General features: G+C 38.7%; 1 protein-coding gene across 8 annotated transcripts in view; it reads right to left on the bottom strand.

The window, feature by feature from the left end:
• Window positions 1–17,142, bottom strand: part of LOC125264553 (NACHT, LRR and PYD domains-containing protein 12-like) — a 143,300-nt gene that overhangs the window by 125,577 nt on the left and 581 nt on the right. The window lies entirely within an intron of this gene.

Below are 17,142 nucleotides of genomic sequence, written 5' to 3' on the forward strand. Positions count from 1 at the left end.
TGCCAGTGAAAGTGGCTATGGCTCAGTCAGTTATCTCAGACAGATGAATGAAGAGGATACGGTACATGTTGCTTTCTTGATTGGAAAATCTAGAGTCCTTCCTCTAAAACAGATAACAGTGCCCAGACTGGAACTGGCAGCAGCAGTACTCTTGGTAAAAATTGATAAGTTGCTCAGAAAAGAATTGCATCTTTCTCTAGAACCATCGATATTCTGGACTGATAGCCAATCTGTGCTTAAGTATATTGGAAATGACCACACAAGGTTTAAAACCTATGTTGCCAACAGAGTTTCTCTTATAAGAGAGAATACCAATTGTTCTCAATGGAGATATGTGAGTAGCAAGTGTAATCCTGCAGATGAAGCATCAAGAGGAATGAATGCTGAGAAGTTTCTGGAATGTAGGCGATGGATTCATGGTCCAGAATTTCTCTGGTATACTGAGGGAAGTTGGCCTAAACAAGAGTCAGTGAATTCCTACCTTTTGTCAAAAGATGACCCTGAAGTGAAGAGGGAGATTGTGACCTATGTTACTGTAATCAAAGAGACAGGAACACCAACAAGTCAACTGATCTCTTTCTTTTCAAATTGGATGAAACTATTGAAAGCTGTAGCCTGGTATCTCAGGTTGAGAAACATGTTGTTGATGATGGTTAAGAAAAGAAAAGAGTCAGCTTTAAACGTTGATAGTTCTCAAAGTCACCACCAGCTGAAACTCTTCAAAGGACAGTGCCTAACTGTGGAAGAATTGGCTCATGCAGAAAGGGCTGTTATCATATACACTCAAAGAACATCATTTCCAGCTGAAATGACAACATTGGAAAAAGTGTCTTCTGTTGTTCAAAAGAAAAGTGCACTCTTATCGGTTGGATCCCATGCTTGATGACGGTATCCTAAGAGTAGGTGGACGACTACACAAGTTAGCAATGCCAGAAGAAACAAAGCATCAAGTAATTCTGCCTAAAGATGCTCACATTTCAACACTTTTGCTAAGGCATGCACATGAGCAGTCTGGTCACAGTGGTAGAAATTACATCTTGTCCCACCTTCGTAAGAAGTACTGGATTATAAAGGGTAATTCTGCAGCACGAAGGATCATTTCCAAGTGTGTGATCTGTTGGCGTGTAAGAGGCAAAACAGTTGAGCAGAAAATGGCAGATTTGCCGTTAGAGAGAATCCTACCAGATCTTCCACCTTTCACTAATGTTGGATTGGATTATTTTGGCCCAATTGAAGTGAAAAGAGGAAGAATATATGTGAAAAGATATGGAGTAATATTTACTTGCATGTCCAGCAGAGCCGTTCATTTAGAAGTAGCAAACTCATTGGAAACCGACTCTTGCATACACGTCCTGAGAAGGTTTATTTGCAGAAGAGGACAGGTTAAACATATCAGATCGGACAATGGAACAAATCTAGTGGGTGCTCAAAAGGAACTTAAAAAGGCTCTTAATGATTTAGATAAAAATCAGATCCAGGATAGCCTGCTCAAATATGGAGTTCAGTTTTAACCCTCCTGCCGCATCACATCAGGGTGGTGTCTGGGAAAGACTCATCAGATCTGCACGGCAAGTACTTAACTCTATCCTCTATCAGCAAAATGTTGATGAAGAAGGTCTTCAAACCATCTTTTGTGAAGTGGAGGCAATTTTGAACAACAGACCACTTTCTACTGTGTCCTCTGATCCCCATGACATAGAACCGCTGACTCCAAATCATATCCTTCTCTTGAAATTGCAACCTATTTTACCTCCAGGAATATTCTCACAGTCAGACTCCTATGCAAGACGACGTTGGAAACAAGTTCAGTATTTAGCCGACTTATTCTGGCATAGATGGACAAAAGAATATCTTATGGTACTACAAGAACGACAAAAATGGGTGAAAGTAAGAAGAAACATTAACATTGGAGACATTGTTATGGTGGTTGACCCAAACGCTCCTCGAGGTTCATGGATCCTGGGAAAAATACTAACAGTTGAACCCGATAAAAAAGGACTAGTACGTTCTGTAACTCTCAAGACCAAAACTTCTATTATTAAGAGACCTGTTACTAAGCTATGCTTAATCTTGGAAGAAGAAAATTGAAACTACATTTAAGGTAATTTAAGTTTTCATAGATATACATTTTGTTTATTGGCTCCTTTTCTTTTATACATTTAAAGTAATTGTTTTTTGAGTTATATAAAACAATTAGGGGCCGGTGTGTAGGGCCATGTTATTGTTTATTTGAATTTATTCATAATATTTTTATTTAAGTATTGCCTCGTATTGTTTTGTGTGTTTGTGTGTATGAGTCCCCTATAGGAGGTGGGGACTAGGTGGCGCCATGGGCATATATTGGCGTTATGTCGGAGTGCCAGGTGGAAGCGCTGTGAGCGGATATTATCTTTGACCGCGCTCACAGGAGTTGGCGTACACACAACAAAGAGCGGAGGCCTTGAAGTTTGTTTGTTGTTTAATGTTTTATTTTAAAAAGTAAAATAAAGAAGAAATGCACTTTCAACAACCTTGAGGATTTTATTCAAGAGGAAGCACGAGTCAAAACTGGTCAATGGCGTTTCCCATGTGGTAATTAAATAGGAGTTTTGCCGCTACAATACAGACACTCTATATGTAATCTTATTAGATGATTAGTTAATTGCATTTAATTGATTTTACTTTCAGTAAAACTTTTGCAATACATTTGTTAAAGGGTATTTTTAATGCATGTTTGGCCTGAGTTTTGTTACATTTACACTGTTCTGAACACTAGGGGTCACTGTGGAGACTGCCTCGACACATCACGGCACATTTGCTTCAACTGCTTCAGTGTTTCACAAAGCCTCGATCTGCCCATCACTACCATTTAGTATAGAATTATACTCATACTTTAATTTTAAGATTTTATTATAATCAGACTTTGAGAGTGACACTCTATATGCTTGTTCGAGTATTGGCAATGTTTCCTCTATTTTCCGAAGCCTACTATTTAAAGCTTGTTTTTTAGACAACTCAAATGATATGGCCTCGCATTACGACTTTAACAGTATCCCACAAAATTGAATCTAAAACCTCTCTAATGTCGTTAGTTGCAAAAAACATTTTTCCAGTTGAATATGAAATAAAAGTTGAATCTTTGATTAGAATTGGGTTGAAACACCACAAGTAATTTCATTTTAGCAAAACACTTTCAATTTGGAACGTAACTGGGCTATGATCAGATATTAATATATTATGATATTTAGTAGGGCTGTCACGCGCATTTCGTCAGTAAAGCCGGTTCCCTGATTACCGCTAAATCGGCATTCCCTGCTTTCAAATGGAGCGGCATTTAATAGACAGAGCCGTAGATCACTGACAAGCCACGCAATATCGCGTTCATTATCGAAGGCGATTCATCTGCGACATGAATGCGATATTGCGTGGCTTTTCAGTGATCTACGGCTCTGTCTATTAAATGCCGCTCCATATGAAAGTGGTAATCTTTGATTTAGTGGTAATCAGGGATCCGGCTTTACTGAAGAAATGCACGTGACAATCTCATGCGATATATCGTGCAGCCCTAATATTTAGTATTTACTAATATTGAAAAACAATTCAGATGTAACCAAAAAGTAGTCTTTTCTAGGTAATAATTCCTATCTGTCAGATGCTGAAGCCTCCAAATGTCAACCATATTTCTAGATTTGATTAGGTTGTTAAGTGTTTGTATGGAAGTAATTGTAGGTGGTGGTTTTGACGATAATCTATCCATATAATGATCTAAGTAACAGTTGAAATCTCCACCTACTACTGCACTTAAAGAGTTTGCATCAGGATGTCAGGGTTTGGTGAGGAAGGAGCGATGACTCAAATACGACAAGAAACCAGCACAGGACTGCAAACTCAAGGAGAATAAATAGGAGAGCAATCAAGGCAGGTAATGAGGGAGGACAGGTGGGCCAAATCAACCAATAATGAGGTAACAAGATGGGCAGGGTCAAGGCAATAGATATGAGAGCACATGGCACAAAGAAACACATTACAAGCCTTGTGCTCACATAACAAAAACACAAGCACATGACCAACATGTGCTTACACAAAACGAGACATGAACACGCAGCTAATGAGAACTCATAAGCTGTGTGTTCACACAAAACATAACAAGAACATGCAGCCAGCGAGCACACTCAGACTGCACGCTCACACAGAACACGACATGAGAGCACACGGCAGATGTAAATAAACCGTGTGCTACACAGAACATGACAACACAAGAGCATCTGGCCAATAAGAATCAACCAGGCACTCACAAAACACGAGACAAGAGCACACTGCAAGTGACACACAAACTGTGCGCAATGAAGACAAAACAGGAAGTGCGAGTGTCCGAATCCCAGCACAAAACCGAAACCAAACTAGACGCGAGGCCAGTGACGTGAGTGATGACGAGCTTCAGCTGCGAGGCGCACCGGCCTTGAGTCTCTCACGGAGGAGCTCCGGAAGCATAAAAGGAGGAGCGACGACAGTGAAGGACGAGAGAGGACCAGGCCTGGACTTTATTTTATGTTTTGTTATGTTTATTTTACTTTCGTTTTGTATTTGTTTATTTTATATTAAAGTTATGTTTAACGTTCGCCGGTTCCCGCCTCCTACTTCCCCTATATACAAACTGTGTTACAGTCATCAGTTAGACCCAGTTAATTGTCCTGTTGGTGCAGTACTAGAGTTTCTGCAGGAACGATACACTGCAGGGTTATCCCCCTCTATCTTAATGGTTTATGTGGCGGCCATAGCTCCTTACCATATACCTTTGGGTGGTATGTCTCTAGACCCTCTTAAAACATGTTTCCTCTGGGGCACTTTGAGGCTTAGGCCTGCAGTATGCACAAGGGTACTGGCATGGGATTTGGCTGTGGTGATCCAGGGCCTTTCCATTGCTCCATTTGAGCCTATTGAGGAGGTTCCAATCAAGTTTCTTTGACTTTGAAGATGTTGTTTCTCCTTGCTATTACTTCTCTTAAAAGAATAGGAGATTTACAAGCTCTGTCGGTTGCCCCGTCATGCTTGGAATTTGTGCCTTTTATGGTAAAAGCCTTTCTTCATCCCAGACCAGATTAAATACACTAATGTGGCTAGATCTATTGTGCTGCAAGTCTTCTGTCCTCCTCCCTTCGGGGATCCAGACCAGGAGCGGAACAATCTGTTGTGCCCAGCGTAAGACGGAACAGTTGTTCATTTGTTTTGAGTCTCCTAGCAAGGGGTCCCCAGAATCCATGCAGAAGATGTGTAAGTGAATAGTTGAGGCTATATCACTTGCTTATGAGTAAGTGAATAGTTGAGGCTATATCACTTGCTTATGAGTCGGCCGAACAACTTTCCCCTATGTCAGTTCAAGCCCACTATGCTAGAAGAATGGTGGCCTCTAAAGCTCTTCTCTCCAGAGTATCTTTGCAAGATGTTTGTGATGCGGCAGGCTGGTCCTCACCGCACACATTCGTGAGGTTCTATGACCTTGACCTGAGCTCCACTCCTGGGGCCTGGGTGCTTTCTTTGTAGTGGTGACGAGTCACACTAGACAGACATTGGTCACTATGGCTGCGTTGCTATAAACATTCCCACAGCGTCATTCTCGACGCAACACAAGTTCCCTTGAAAGGGAACATCTCGGTTATGACTGTAATCTTAGTTCCCTGAAGAGGGAACGAAACGTTGCATTGCCCTGCCATATTTCCGGCATGCCTGTCAGCGACTACTTCAGACTTTTTGAAGATAGCGTTTCACTGTTTGAGCGTGCTTTATAGTTTCCTGGTCCTCTCTTTCAGAAACAGCCTTGACTTACCCTGCTTTCTCAGGTTTGACATGCCTCCCATTCTGAAACGGGCCCCTGGACTTAAATCATGTTTATCAGGCATTTTGGGAGACACAAGTGAATAGTGAAAGAAATTATATATCAACATTCCTATTAATTATTAGATATTATGAAAAATGTTGCCAATTATTACACCCATTATTACACTTCTTTTTTTGATGGACAGCAGTGGTCCTAGAGGCAAAGTTGCTCAGAGTGAGAACATCTACCATGTGGTAGGAATGTAGTGGGTGTACGCGAAAAATCGCACGAGACACGATGCTTTACGCACGTGAAAAACACGATGGCGCCCCCGGTGGCTAATTTCTTTAGAATTTCTCACAGAGGCCTCTAGGGCTGCGAGTCAAACAGGCCCAGCGAGTTTCGTTCTGATCGGCCTCCATTAACCTGGTCTGATTGATGCTCAAACTTCAGTGGCCGATGGCATGTTTTTCGAGATGCATCAATGTCCTCATAGACAGTTGTGGCCCCTCGGACGAAGACACTGCACAACAATTTTCAAGTCACTTCGACTAATGGTGAAGTAGTCATAGCTGCTTTCATGTTTTTTTCCCAAGTGGCCAGTTGTCACATCCTTTTTCATGCGACCACAGAACGAGCTCTTACATAGGTGTGCTGAGTTTGGTAAAAAATATCTCATTCCGTTCATGAGTTATAGCCATTTTAGTAAAATGGCCCCACCCACCACTTCAAACGTTTTGCCGCCCCTTAGGGACCGTGAATCAGAATTTCATTTTTTTTCTGATAACTAATAACAATCAGACTCCAGAGAATCTCGCTGCACTGGTTTAGGTCAAAAACCTAGGACTAGTTCGCAAAAGTCGTTTTTTCAAAAAATCCAAAAAATACCCGAAAACTTTGAGCCAAGGATTCCAATGATATAACACACTTGAGCCTAGGCCTAACGGCTCAGGAGTTATGAGCCATTTCATACTTTTGACCGCTGTAGCGCCCCCGTCAGGCCGATCGAGTGAGCCTTGTTGACATTGTAGACAGTGTGAGAACTACCATCCCTCAAAGTTTCAAGTCTCTGTGACTTATGGTTTGGTCTGTCTGATCACTTTTAGGGGAGAATGCTGATCCTTGGACAATTTAACAATTACAATAGGGTTTCAGTGCTATGCACTTGAACCCCTAAAAATGCACAATACACAATCTTCCAGCCAGTGGTGAAGTCAGAATGTACATATAATTGTCCTAAATCATTGTACTTTAATGGTAAACTATGTGAGTGACGCTGTGGCACAGCATGATTTTGAACAGCTGGAGTCATATTTGGGTGCTGCGGATGGTGTACCTACAGCCATTCAAATCAATGTGTTGAACTGTAAAGACATGGTACTGCGCAGCGCTTCTCTCAGTATGTGACCCTCTTTACGCTTTGTTTTGCTAATGTTTGAGGCTCATTTTAGGAAAAGTAGTGATTGCATGCAAAGTGACAGAATTTAATTTATGAATCATAAATGGTAGATTTTCACATGTTAATATCTGTAAAATAAGTAGATTTGCCAAGTTTGTTTAAATTAACAGTTGCAGAAATGAGTAGACCCTTGATTAAATTCAACAAATCTGCAATATTCTACTACCTGAATTCTGGAAATGTTGGGATGTTTTTTTTGTATGATTATTTTTATTCACAATAGAACATAGATAACTGTTTAAACTGAGAAATTTTATACTTTTATCCACTAAATGAGCTCATTTCAAATTTGATGCCTGCTACAGGCAGATGCCAACTAAAGCTTTATCATGCAAAAAGGAAGCCATATGTGAACATGGTTTTGAAAAGAAGAGGAGATGCTACACCATGGTAAACATGCCCCCGTCCCAACAATTTTGAGACCTGTAGAAGGTGTCAAATTTGAAATGAGCTCATTTAGTGGATAAAAGTGTAAAATTTCTCAGTTTAAACATTTGTTATTTTATCTATATTCTATTGTAAATAAAATATTTGCTTGTGTGATTTGAAAGTGTTTTAGTTTTCATTTGATTCAAATTTAAAAATCATCCCAACTTTTCCGGAATTCGGGTTGTAGTACTTAAAGGGTTAGTTCACCCAAAAATTTAAATTCTATAATTAATTACTCAGCCTCATGTCGTTCCAAACCCGTAAGACGTTCATCTTCAGAATACAAATTAAGATGTTTTTGATGAAATCTGAGAGGCTTATTATCTCCCATAGAAAGCAACGTAATTACTGTCATTCAAGGTCCAGAGTAGTAAAAACTTCATTAAAATAGTCAATGTGACTACAGTTGTTCAACCTTAATGTTATGAAGCCACAAGCAGGGGCGGATCTAGAAAATTATTTATAGGGTGGCAAAGGGGTGGCATGAGGTCTATGAGGGGTGGCAACACCAAAGCAAGTGCCCATGCTTAGTTTTTGGAGATTTAAGGCCTGACATACACAATTGTGTTCACAAACATTGCATTACCAGAAAGTAGTCCTCTATATACTGTTTAAAATTTAAAAATAAATAACAAGATTTCAATATCCATCATGACACCAAGTCAAGACACTATATGAAAAACATCAACAGTTTCTAAATGAGTCTGAGCTTGTATCGCTAAAGGAGATGAGCAGTTTTATTAATATTACTCAGACTACTTTGATGGTTTAAATCCCATGTTTTAGTGCAAGTTAAAGAGTAACAAAACAATTTTTGAGTTTTTGTTATTAACAGAGGTGGGAATGTCTGTGTGTGTTCACCCAGAACACCCTATCAACAATATACTCTAGCAACACCCCAGCAACTGCATAGCAAGAGCCTAGCAACCACCCAGAATCTCCTAGCAAACCACCTAGCAACACTTTAGCAATCACCCAGAACATCTATATTCTGGCCTAACTGACCAAAGTTTTTACGTTTTTTAAACAAGACTTTAAGTTGGCTTTATGACAAGCCAGCATAAATTTGTCTTTCAAACATTTCAGGCTAGTTATTGTTTTTCTTGATTGCTAATGCACAATTCATGAATCAATTCAACATTTTCTCACAACTAAACACAATCTCAAAATACACCAACTTGTACAAACCTCAAACTTCCAGGTCAAAATAAAATGTTCTAGTCAAAAACTTATTCTTTTCTGACAAAATCAAACTTTGGCATCAGATGACACACAAAACTTAACAAATACACAGACTACTGCACTGCCCAGTGAACACTAGTGAGATCAATTCATTTAACACTGTAACAAAAATACCTCTTACTGGGATTCAGGAATTATTTTTCAGCTCAATGTCTACTACACCATACAAAAATACATTTACAGATGCAGATACAGTGAATACAGCAATGAACTTTTGGAAGGACTTTTTTCTTTTTTCATTTTACTATTATAAATTGATCTTGCAGTAGACGAAAAGCATGAGAAAAATAAGAATGAACTTGGTATGCCACACAATACAGTATACTGTCAATTGCAGTAAAAGTAAATTCAGCATCCTCTGCACATTTGGCCAAATTTCATTACAGTATACTATAGCAGTGCATTGGTCTTCTGACACTAGACTAAACCCCTGTAAATTATTCATTCAGCTCTCTCTCAGATTTTGACTGGTGTGTCATCAGTTTTGCTACCAAATGTTGTCATTGTTAAACATTTTGAGAAATGTCTTTGTTTTGAGAACTGGACGAATGGTTTGAGAAACTGGGTTTACAATCACTTATAAGTGATTAACTTATAAGTCACGTTAGCAATCGAGAAAAGCTAAAATACATTTAGATTCTTACCTAACCCTGCTATTAGTTTCTGTGATCGGGATCTTCTTATTGATTTCATGTTACTGTTTCGTGGGATGACAAAAAGAATGTATCCATGATGAAAGTGGAGCGGGCGGTTGGTGAATCAGCTCGCCAAAAATTACAAAAAATGAATCTCAGACATAATTCAGATGGGATTACATTTCTCACGGGACTTCTGAGTTAACCGGGAAGCAGTCATTTTCCGATTCGCAAAAACAAATATGGGAAAAAAAAAAATCGCAAGTGAACTTGGCTGCGCTGTGTTTTTGACTGTCAAAGAACCGGTTCATAAGAGTCATTTGTTAATGAAGCGGACTACACTGGGCGCGCAGCGTGTGTGTGCAACCATGCACAGTTTATTGAAAGACGTGTTCTCTTGAAATTATTTTGCGTTATGCTGACTTTTTTTTAGGTCATCACATTAAAGCGCCGCTGCTGAAAAGCAGTACTTGAAACACTGCTTACATTTATATTTTATTCTGTGGTAATTTTGGGGTGGCAAAGCTTTTTCTTAGAGTGGCAGATGCCACCCCGTGCCACCCTGGTAGATCCGCCCCTGGCCACAAGAATACTTTTTGTGTGCAAAAACAAAACAAAAATAACTTTATTCAACAATTTCTTCTCATCCCTGTTAATCTCCTACAATGTTTACGTTGTAGAGTATTGGCCAAAGCTGATCATGTGATCAGGATGATGCAAGCATGTGATGCTAACGCAGGAGTCGGCCAATAATAAGCCGGCGTTCTGACGTAGAACCTGGAAGCTCTGGACGTAAACAACGTATGAGAATGACAGAGAAGAGAAGATATTGTTGAATGAAGCCGTTTTATTTTTGCTTTGTTTTTGCCAGGGGCGGATCTAGACCTAGCGGATCCTAGAATTATCACAGAATTAAATATAAATGTAAGCAGTGTTTCAAGTACTGCTTTTCAGCTGTTGCACTTCAATGTGATGACATAAAAAAGACAGCATAATGCAAAATGGCAAGAAAACACGTCAATCAATAAACTGTGCATGATGGTTGCATGCGTACAGCACGCTCAGTCCGCTTCATTAACAAATGACTCTTATGAACCGGTTCTTTGGGAGTCAAAAACACACAGCGCAGCCAAGTTCACTTACGAATAGTTTTTCCGTTTGTTTGTGACTCTGTAAATTACTGCTTCTCGGCTAACTCAGTAGTCCTCTGAGAAATGTAATCCCATCTGAATATGTCTGAGATTCATTTCATAATTTTTTTTGATGAGCCGATTCTTCGACCGCCCGCTCCACTTTTATTGTCAACATAGTGAAACATAATGAAATGGAAAGAATGAGTACAAATGATCCATGAATATGTTCTTCCTGCTTCTGATATTTCTGTTTACTTTATTTATGAGGGAAGATAAATGTTTCGCTGTGATAGTTAATAACTGGAGATTTTGTAACCACTGCAGAAATATGTTCATCATCAGAACCAGTTAAAGCAGGGTTGTTTCAGGAAAACAAATGAAACCGGTTTGTGCTGAAAGTCTGTTTACAGCTGGAGGGGTTTCCAGAAAGAAGCTTTATGTCTCTGGATCATGTTTCAGGGTTACTTTACTTCAGATAAACGTCTCTGAGATTCAGAGGTTTTCAGCACATGCACAGAAGCACAGATTATGTGTGAATTCATTATAATCATTATTATGATGATATAAAGCTATTCAGCCTTTCCAGTCTCACACTTCATGGATCTAAAACTGAACAACAGTGTTGTAGTCGAGGCCAGCTCATTCCAGTCCGAGTCAAGACTGAGTTTTCAGAGAGGTTGGGGTCCAAGACAAGTCCACATAAGGTTGAGTCTGAGACAAGGCCTGAAGAAATCTTCAAGAATATGTAAAATGATTGGCGGACACAATAAAATTGGCACCATACTCAAACAGCACATCAACTATATGACATGTACATTGTATTTTATTTACTCAATGATACTGGTTTAAAAAGCCACTCTGTGTAGCTGTTTTTATTCTGAAATCTGTTTGGAAGTAGTTTGTTTCAAGTTTGTTCAGTTTTTACAGTTGCTAACATCCTTTTGTCCGATCTGTAGTCACATTTTCAACACTCTAAACTCAATTCGCACCTCATCCGTCTGTTGTGATCATTAACACAATTCATGTTGTTTTCACACAGTAGGTTGTTTGCAATCGCGTGGTTCTGGTGACATGCGAAATTAATGTGGAGGGCAAGCAGTGAAAATTAGAATGGAAGAGATGGAGAAAAGCCCTTTCTGTGCTGGTTTAGAAAGGTATAAACAGAAAATCACAACATGTGTTGGACGTGATCCTTGTGTTATGAAGAGGAATGATTTTCCACTGAATTGAAAGACTTGACTGCCATCGAGGAGGTAGATATAGAGGATGTGAAGCTGCCGTCACGCCGTGTTCAGCTCTAGTCTGGGTTTGTTTATATCTGCTAGTGACGTCAGGGGCAGTATTTTGATTTTCTGTCGTGATTGTGAAAAATGTCGCCATTGTAGGTAATTTATGCTGCATCGAGAACTGCAACAGCAGCTCAGAGAAAAACTGGACACTGTGATACAATTTTCACCTTTTCTACATGTAAAAACACTAAGAGAATCAGATGAGAAGGTGACAGGAAGGCATCGGATAGAAAATCTAGTAATTTCACTGACTGAACCCACTGAATATCACTCAATAAAATAATCACATAGTGTTTTTGAAAGTTTTGTATTTGGTTTGGTTTATAATTCACATAAATAACTATTAATTCTCGATTTCTGTGTTATTTCACACCGACAAAATGAGCTGTTCAGCAGTAAACTGTACTAACTGACCTACAGGATCTGACGGATATCTGAGCTTTTCTCGGTAACGTTAAATGTGGGCTTCATAAGCTAATTAATAAACGTTATTAGTTAAGATAACACACCTAATGTTAACCATGTCGGGAAAAAGCAGGTGATCGTTATCTGGCAGTTACTAATTATTTTTATGGGTATAAAATAATTAGCAGGATAAAACTAATGATAGCCTACTCTAATTAATTATAGAGCACTGTCTACAGCAATCGATCTCCTGTAACGTTAGTTTAAACATTTTATTTAAAATGGCAGGACCGTTTCTGACATTTTAGAGTTTCTAGAGGCATATTATATTGAGTTCATCTACTGAATTTGCTGTTTCAAATATATTATTGCTCTAGAAACAGAATAGCCTATTATTTTATAGGTAGAATTTTAAATTGTGTATAATTTATATAGCCTATTTAAAATACATCAATGATGATGCAGTCGTCTGGGCGGAAGTTTGATACCGCGACTCCGCCTCCGGGCTCCACTGACGAGTCTTTCTGTGCATGCCCAGGTTCCAAACTTTTTTCTTTCTTTTTTTTGACGTTTTGCGTAACGTGTCAGCGCCCATCGGCATCCGTTTTGTACGGTGGCCCAGTAGTGCACAACACAACAAAATTAAAAAAGCAAACATAAGTTCACAACACAACGAAATAAAGGCACAACACAATGGAAACAAGCCACAACACAACGAAATCGAGCCACAACACAACGGAAATGCTCCCGACCACTAGGGGGCTCTCAGAGCTTGGTAATACTATTCCTTGCCACTGTTCTATAAAGTCGACAGTCTTACAAAGATATCAACACCATGATTAGTTTTAAGTATGTAAACATTGTATATCGACATGAAATATTAATTAAAAATCAACTACGTGCACAATAGCTTCATACATATACTTGTGAATGATTTGACGCGATACAGCGCATGATAAAGGGAACATCCACCAATTCCACCAAGTGGTTAAAACGTATAATTTGTATTCATTACAGTGACTTTGTTTAACATTTAAAAACAGACATGTTCAAATTCCAAAGCTTGTTAGTTCCTGTTGGTAAGACTGACAAGCTTTGGAATTTGAATATGTCTGTTTTTAAATGTTATAAGTAATTTTAATGAATACAAATTATAAGTTTTAACCAGTTGGTGGAATTGGCAGACGTTCCCTTCATGCGCCGTGGTAGCGCGTCAAATCATTCACAGGTATAAATATGAAGCTATTTTAAACTTAGGTGATTTTTAATTAATATTTCATGTCGATATACAATGTTTGTTAAAACTAATTGTGGTATTGATATTACTGCCGACTCTATAGAACATTGGCAAGGAAAACTAACTTTACCGAGCTCTGAGAGCCCCCTAGTGGTTGGGAGCATTTCCGTTGTGTTGTGGCTTTATTTCGTTTTGTTGTGGCTTTATTCCGTCACATTGTGGCTCGATTTCGTTGTGTTGTGAACTTATGTTTGCTTTTTTAATTTCGTTGTGTTGTGCACTACTGGGCCACCCTAGTTTTGGCTTCAGTTCAATACAATGGAAGGAAGCGGCGACGCGTCGTCCATCTTTTTTTACAGTCACTGGCTGCATCCCAAATGACGCCCTATACACTATGCACTTATACACTATGTACTTGTGCACTATGCACTCATCCATGTAGTGCGTGAATTGTATAAGGTTATTTTGTCATTTAACAACGGAGTCCGATCCTCCCTTCCCCTCCACTACGTAATTAAAGCTGCGACAGTTGAGTGCACGAAGTGTCCAATATTCCACACTTCGTTTTTTCCGTTAATTTAGTGCATCATCCGGGTATTTAAAGTGCACTTTTTCTTTTTGGAATTTTCTGTGAACGCACTACTCGCATTATTTATACTTAAAAACGTCATGGAACAGTGCACAAGTACGCGAATTGGGACGCACCTTATGATTCAGTCCCAAAAAACAAACAGAAACAGTCTGCCAGGCGTGGAATTGTAGCACGCTGCAGCTGGTGAACAAACGCGGACGCGAGCGGCAACAAGGACCAGCTGACACAAATGAAAGAAGAGCAGAGAAGGGAAAAAAACCCAAAAACACAAACACTCAAACCTGGCTCATGACAGGCTGGTTCGTACAAGAAGAAATATTCACATTTTAATATAGGTCAAACTAAATCAAGTGGTTGGTCCTGAAGTCACTGACAGCGGGAACACAAAAGAGTCTGCAGACAGCGTCATCTAAGCTTACACTGATCAACAAACAAACTCACAGATCTGCTGTCTCAAACCACACAATAAACAGCTCAACATCTCGATAACTGGACTTTTTCATGTCTAAAGGCACAGAAGACGAGTGAGGGCCGAAGACAAAACACTCACTGTAACACTGTCAAACGTATAACAGAATAACCCAAGAATAACTCAAAAGAGAGAGAAAAAACAACAAAATACAACACACATGGGACATAACAATACTTATATTGTAATAAATAAGGTTGTTATTTTAGATATCAGTGAAATTTAACAATTCTCGATTCCATTTGAGACCTAAAACTACTAATATAAATGTCACAGATTATTAAAGACAAGTAAACAGTCATTAATAAAAAGAACAAATAATTAAACTACAAGCAATAGCACAAATAAATGAACTCAACAGAACAAAGAAACAAATGAAATAATCAGTGTGTTTTTCAGTAAGGTCTAACAGTAGAAATTGAACAATCAAATGTAAAATACTGCATATAATCTTCACGGTACAAAATGAATAAAGGTTCATCCGCATTAAAGCTACAAAAGCGTTATTCAGTGAAGATCAGGAGTGATTTTCTCTTTGTCTTTTGTGGTTTGATCAACATTAAAGGGTCAAAGATGAAAAAAATGTGTTGTCCGAAGGCCATTAATTTAACATAAAAAGATAAATATGTGTAAATATAATATTAAATCACTTAACTCTTACCCTTCTTTAGAGCCAGAACTATTTGTGTTGCAAACTAATAAATTAAGGGAGTAATTGAGCTCTAAAGTGTCAAAATGTCATTCAGTGTAAAGGCTCCGGTATACTTCAAACAAACTTCTTTTTTGTTCTTCGTTTAGGGGTAAAACGAAGTTGGAAATGCGTGACCAGCGATATACTGTAAACGAACATCTGACGCCGCCTACACTGCTGAGAGCGACGGTTAGATGAATATGTAAATATGTGCTGTGCACTTTCTTCTCTCAACAAAAATAAACACAACAAAATAGCAAGCATTTATTATAGAAAGCATAAGAAAAGCGTCTGATCGTAACAGCATGGGTATGTTAGCACGGGCTCTGCAAATTAGCACTCACGTCACGTCACGTCTTCATTTATTCAATGGATTGCTTAAAATCAAGCAGCTTTACAGTATCAAACATGAAAAACAGTGTCAGTGCCTCATTTTTACAAGCACAACTTCATTTTGTTCTATAAAGCGGCTGTCCAGTGTGTTCATGTTTTCACCCGCGGAGCTCTTACCTCAACAACTACAGATCAAATGCGTCAGAGACGTGTTCCACACGAGTGAAGGCGGAGCCTCAGCGCACACGTCCTGTTACGTTATCGTCACTGACCAATGGTAGTACGAAGGTGTTTTTGGTGCTGGAACAAACTTTTCCTGAAAGTTTGCTTTGGCAAGCCGTTTCGAACTTCCAAAAAGAACACAAAACGAACTTCGTTTTGGCCTGATTTTGTTCGAAATGACGTCACATCAGTTCGTTCTTCGATTTCGTTTGAAGTACCGGGGCCTTTAAGGTGAACTGATGGACTATTTTAGTTAATATAATATTACATTAAACTTGATTATGAATTATATTAGCTAATATCTGCTTCATATTTGGGGCACTTGAGTCTGTACGAGTTTGGGAGTGTTGGTTTACCTTTTAAACTTTGATTAAGTGTTATAACCTACTACTGATGGACTATTAATAACATTAATGGATGAAATCATATTCTGTTCCAGTGTCATAACTATCAGATTTTCATTTTTTAGTTATTATCAGAGGAGAAAGGATGTCAATCCTGATCATCCACCAATCCACACAAGCACACAATCTGATGCTGAAAACACCTGATGTGAAAGGACCTGTCGTGATGTTACTTTGAGAAAGATATCAATGTTTTGTGATGATTTCAAGGAGGTTTTTTGGCACGATGTTTCTGAATGTTTTGTAATAGCTTTGTTTGCAATGTTCAATGCTGGTTTAATCCTACATACATGAATGAAATTGAACCTCTTGCATCAGATAGAAAATCCATGTTCTTTATGTGTGTGGATCCTGCATGGATCATCTCTCACATTTCTAAACATCTTCTCCAGTTTTTACACAGTTTTATAACTTCAACAGCTAAAGAAAAACACTATTGCTGCTACTAATAACAGTTCATAGGATCAGTGCTGTTATTGCTGAAGGACTCACATTTACAGTAATCAGTATTTTTAGGATTATCGTTATCTTTTTATCGCCCACACAACATTATTTATCGTCTCTTCAGAGGTCAAGTTACATCACCTAAATATAGCTTCAGAAAATATCTTTACGGTTTTGATATAATCTGGATAAAGATTAGAAAAGTGAAGAAGCAGATCCCGTATTATGTTCCTTCATTTCCGGCGTCATCCATTCACGAGCGTCAGTGTTTGTTGTTGTCAGTGAACAAGAGTGTGTCACGATCATATAAACACACAGAACAGCATCATATAACAACATGACACGATATTAAATTAAGCTGATA

The sequence above is a fragment of the Megalobrama amblycephala genome, linkage group LG1, assembly GCF_018812025.1.
Source record: "Megalobrama amblycephala isolate DHTTF-2021 linkage group LG1, ASM1881202v1, whole genome shotgun sequence".
NCBI classification, from domain to species: domain Eukaryota; kingdom Metazoa; phylum Chordata; class Actinopteri; order Cypriniformes; family Xenocyprididae; genus Megalobrama; species Megalobrama amblycephala.